The sequence below is a fragment of the Macaca mulatta genome, chromosome 5 (assembly GCF_049350105.2).
Source record: "Macaca mulatta isolate MMU2019108-1 chromosome 5, T2T-MMU8v2.0, whole genome shotgun sequence".
Lineage (NCBI taxonomy): Eukaryota > Metazoa > Chordata > Mammalia > Primates > Cercopithecidae > Macaca > Macaca mulatta.
The window spans coordinates 112,258,708-112,264,707 of NC_133410.1; positions in this window are offsets into that span (position 1 = coordinate 112,258,708).

Genomic DNA, 6,000 nt, shown 5'->3' on the forward strand with positions numbered 1-6,000 from the left:
TGTATTTGAACTGATACAATATAAGTAACTTGTAGAACTTGAGGATAAGTGGTAAAAGAAAAAAAAAAAAGTAACTTGGTTCTTGAAATACATGTCTTGGGTTTCTAGAGCCTTCAAAATACAGCCCTGTTGTTACTGTGTCACATTATGATTGTTTTGAGGGCTGCTTCTGCTTACCTAGGAAACTACTCATGCCTTACTCAGCAAATGAGCACCACCATTACATAAACATCAGGTATCCAAAAGTGTTAGCAGGCTTGAGGTATGAATGATTCATTCATATGGGTAATTAAGCAAGCTGAATTATGGAAAGCACCTCAAAATTCACACAATTCAGCTTTGAGTTCAATGCCAAATAGGATGATTCATTAAGTTGCCTTTGTATTTTGTAACCTAATTTGTTAATAAGTTACAGGAAGCCAATTACGCCAGCTGCTGATCTATATATATATAGTTCTACCTTCCTCATTGTGATTCCATAGTCTTCCAATAGAAATGTGCTATCAGACTCTGTATAGAGAGTTTATAAATTCCACTGTTTAACAAGGTTCTTAAGAATTTAGGTGGATGTTTTATTTGATACCTGCCAAAGAAACCTAACTAACTGTATAATACTTCACCCTTTTAGAATTCAGCTGTGGCAGCATAACCAATCTGGAGAGACAGGGGAGATGTTACTAATGCTTGTACTCTATTCAGAAGTGAGTGCCTCATTGGTTTGGGGCAGTGACTACACACCCGTAATCTCACACTTTGGGAGGCTGAGGTGGGTGGAGTACTTGATCTCGGGAGTACCATACCAGCCTGGGCAACATGGTGAGATCTCATCTGTACAAAAAAATACAAAAATTAGCAATGCACAGTGGTGCACCCATAGTCCCAGTTACTTGGAAGTCTGAGGCACAAGAATCTTGAGGAGGCTAAGGTTGCAGTGAGCCAAGATCGTGCCACTGCACTCCAGCCTGGGCAACAGGAGTGAACCCCTTTCTAAAAAAAAAAGACTCAAATGTATTGTGGCAGAAATCAGTACGAACTTCATAGGACAGGAGGAAACCAATATAAACATCTCAGCATTGTAGGAAATTTAACCCATGGAAAGTAGGGCTGAATTAAAGACCATTTTGAAGGCCAGGAAAAGCAGATAATTTAGATATAGTCCAAGTATGAAATCACTGATAGATCCAGAACAAGGGAATGATGTATGTGTTTACATATTACATCCACTTTATTAACAATGTTCCCTCTGTTAAACTAATAGTGACTAACAGTAGTCTAGGTAAGTCAAGGTCAAATTAAATGGTAATTGAAAAGTCTTCTTTTTAAAAAATTTTTAATGGTAGTGGCAGCAGCTACCCAGAGTCCATTTATTCTTACTTCACATTGAATTCTAACAAGTTTGGTTGTCTGATTTCTGCTTCTTAACAAATCACAAGTATCAAAAAGGTCTTGCAGAAGGGATGAACTATAAGATGTGACAGTTGACAGCAAGGCAGGGGAACAAAAATAAATTTAAGGTGGACATTAAAAGGAGAGCAGCTTGAGACTATAGGATTCTGCATACAACCGTCTCTGAGGACATTACTGTGATCAAATTATACAAGTGATGTTTAGTGATGAATTGGAATCAAGATAAGTAGTATGTGTTATTTTAAAAAGGCAGGATATGTGTCGAATTCAGTGGTAACAATTTCCCCTTAGCTATTTAGTTAAAAGCTTAGCGCTTAACATGTTGGAAAATTTATGCATAAAATATATTGACTTATTCCTTGATGATTGGAGGCTTTATCACAGGAAGTTTTCCCATTCAATTGAAACATTTTTCAAGCTTAATGACTATAATTTACTACATAATTTATTTTGTTAAAATTTGAGGAAAACTAAAGCAATAGCAATTTAAGCCATAATAAATTTTGTTAGATGACTTCTTCCACTTTAGGGAGAATTAAAAACCATATGTGCAGCAGTTCTGTGACTGCCCCAACACCTAGTTGGCCATATAGTCCCTTTGCACCACAGAGGTTGGATTATAGAATATGCCCAAAGCTGTTTTGTTTTGTTTTAAATATGCTGCATCAACTGAGGTTGTGTTATAGTTTGTCCTAACAGTCTTTTACTGGAAACGTGCTATATTTGATCATGTTCAGCAAGTAAACTAATTTTGTCTACTTTCATGTATTTTGAGACAAAGTCTGGCCCTGTCACCCAGGCTGGAGTGCAGGGGCACGATCATAGCTCACCACAGCCTCAGCCTCTTGTGCTCAAGCGATCCTCCCACTTCAGCCTCCCAAGTAGCTGAGACTACAGTCATGCTTCATCATGCCCAGCTAATTTTTTACTTTTCTAAGAGACAGAGTCTCACTATGTTACCCAGGCTGGTCTCAAAGTCCTGGACTCAAGTGATCCTCCCTGCGTCAGCACTCCCAAAGTGCTGGGATCGCAGGCGTGAGCAACCATGCCTGGTGAGTTTTATCTTACAGAAATCCAATTTATTAAAGTCATGTTGTAGCAAGCATCATTTTAATATAAAAAGTGTACAGTTCATATTATTAGCCATTGTATTGTGTAATTTTATATTAGTTATGGTCTTGAAGGACATTGAAATTCTGTTCAGAAAGACTATGTTTTTCAACCAGAGATGACATCACTCTAATTTTCCTTTGGTTTAAATGCTTGATTCTTTGCTTACAAAATTTCTATTTTGAACAATTAATGGTGAGAGAGTATATTTGTGATACTGTTTTCTTAGAACACTGTTGTCAAATAGATCAGCCATAATGTTAACACATTTCTGATCTCTATTATAAGGCTGTAATTTTCCAAAATAATATAGAAAAGGAGAAAAGGGTAGTATATTTCATAATTACTGAGATGAAGCCTGTACTAGTGAGAAAATAAAAATGTCAACAAACAATTTATTAAAATTTCAGATTTCCTGTAATTTTCTATCACTATCCCTCATATATTTCTCTGCATGATCACACTAAGGATATAAATTAGTCACATCCATTCAACAAATTAAGAAACTCAAAACTCACAAGTACAATCTTCAACTCTGCAGAATGCTACCAAGAAGTAAAATAAGATGAAGGTAGAAAGATTCTCTTTGAGGGCCAGCTGCAGTGGCCCACACCTGTAATTAATTCCAGCACTTTGGGAGGCCAAGTCGGGTGTATCACCTAAGGTCAGGAGTTCAAGACCAGCCTGGCCAACATGGTGAAAACGCATCTCTACAAAAATTAGCTGGGCATGATGGTGGTGCCTGTAATCCCAGCTACTCGGGAGGCTGAGATGGAAGAATCACTTGACCCTGGGAGGCAGAGGTTGCAGTGCACCAAGGTTGTGCCGTTGCATTCCAGCCTGGGCCACAGAGCAAGACTCCACCTCAAAAAAAAAAAAAAAAGAAAGAAAGAAAGATTCACTTTGAAATGCTGCATGCAACTGTATAGCAACACATTGGAAAATCTAAAGAAAATGGGTAATTTTCTGGAAAAACATAAATGACCAAAACTAATCTGAGAAGAAATTTAAAATGTTAATAGACCAGTTACAAAGAGGAGAATGTAAAGTGATTTTTTAAATCCTTAATTTAGAAAGTACTAGGATTGCAAGGATAATTCCAATGTTATTTAAAGTATCCCAAATTTTTTTAAAAAAGAAAAACCAATTCATTTCCCATAGGCAGTGCAGCATTAATATGAAAACCTGATAAACATAAGACAAAACAAAACTACAGGCCAGGTGCAGTGGCTCACACCTGTAATCCCAGCACTTTGGGAAGCCAAGGCGGGTGGATCACTTAAGGTCAGGAGTTCGAGACCAGCCTGGACAATATGGCAAAACCCCTCTCTACTAAAAACACAAAAATTAGCCTGGCGTGGTGGTGCATGCCTGTAATCCCAGCTTGAACCCAGGAGGCGGAGGTTGCAGTGAGCCGAGATCACGCCACTGCACTCCAGCCTGGGCAACAGAGCAAGTCTCCGTCTCAAAACAAAAAAACAAAAAAACCAAAACTATAGACCAATCTGACTTATACATATGAAAGAATATTCTAAATAAAAACCCAGCACTGTTATCAAGAATTGCAACAACAAAAAACAGTAATAAACTATGGCAAAGAGCATTGTATTTCAGGAATTCACGGGTATTTCAATATCAGTTAAGTATATTAATACAATTACATAAATGACATCAAAGAAGAGAAAAATGTGATTATATCAAAAGATGCTGAGAGGGCTATTGTCAAGATTAAACATCCACTCCTAATGAAGATTCTTTACTAAAATAGAAATTGAAGGAAAGTGTCTAAACATAACTGTTATTTATGAAACACCTACAAAACAAGTATTTTAAATCATAAAACAATGTTTCAATTAAAACAAGGAACTAGTAGGAATAGCTACTGTCATTATTTGTTATTAAAGATTATCTTGGAGGATCCATGAATGTAACAAGATTTTTAAATGAAATAATCAGTATAAGTATATAGAAGACTTTTTGTGGATATGATTATATGCCTAGGAAATCATGGAGATTAGGAAAAACAGAATTTTCAAATATTTTAAAGAGGAATATTGGTAAGGTATTTGGAAATAATATGATAAAACAAAATATATTAGAAATAGGCACCTTGAAATGCTAATGGTAAAAATATTCACAATAACAAAAATAATAAAGGTAAAATAAATTTACCAAGAAAAGTAGAAGATATACAAGAAAAAAACTATAAAAATGTTACCAATAGCTATTGAATAAGAAACACATGAGGCCAGGCACAGTGGCTCATACCTGTAATCCCAGCACTTTGGGAGGCTGAGGCAGGTGGACTGCTTGAGCCCAGGAGTTCAAGACCAACTTGGGCAAATTGTGAAACTCTATCTCTAAACAAAACAAAATAAAACAAAAAACTAGTTGGGCTTGTTGCATGCTTATAGAGTCAGGTACTTGGGAGGCTGAGGTGGGAGGCTGGGACTTCAGTGAGCTGAGATCCCACCACTGCACCCCAGCCTGGGTGACAAAGTGAGACCCTGTCTCAAAAAACAAACAAAACTCTTGTAAAAACATAAATCTCCTAAAATTATATATAAATTCAATGAAATTCACATTAGAATAACAAAAGCATTTTAAAATTGGATTAAATTATCTTAAAGTTCATGTAGAAGAATAGTCAGAAAATTGTACCAAAAAAAAGACTATTGAGAGGAAATTTTGTCACCAGATATCAGCACCTACTATAGAACTACTGGAAATGATCAATTAAGAAAAACAATTGTATTAATTAAGAATAAGCAAGAGTGGTAAAAACTCGAGAATCTACATGTAGATGAAAAAATAATATATGAAAATAAACAATTCAAAGAAAACAAAATTGGACCCTCAATTTACACTGAAGGCTTTGAAGTGACACATAAAATGATTTTTTAAATGATTTAAATATGTACATAAATGGAGAGAGGAAGGGTGGGAGAGAAGCAGGAGAGAGAGAAAATAGAAGACGACAGGAACACCTATGTGGCAAAAGATAACACTTAGTGACAAAATATGTTTTACGTGAATATCAGTTATACATAATAAATATTGGGGACATTGCCATGTGGGTTACAATAAAGCATTAAGAAACAGAGTAAGTGGGCCGGGCGCGGTGGCTCACGCCTGTAATCCCCGCACTTTGGGAGGCCGAGGCGGGCGGATCACAAGGTCAGGAGATCGAGACCACGGTGAAACCCCGTCTCTACTAAAAATACAAAAAATTAGCCGGGCGCGGTTGTGGGCGCCTGTAGTCCCAGCTACTCGGGAGGCTGAGGCAGGAGAATGGCGTGAACCCGGGAGGCGGAGCTTGCAGTGAGCCGAGATCGCGCCACTGCACTCCAGCCTGGGCGACAGAGCCAGACTCCGTCTCAAAAAAAAAAAAAAAAAAGAAACAGAGTAAGTGAACAAAAAAGGAAAGAAGACTACCAAATTCCATGTATGATATCCCGTTTTGAAATTACAGAAATTAAACAT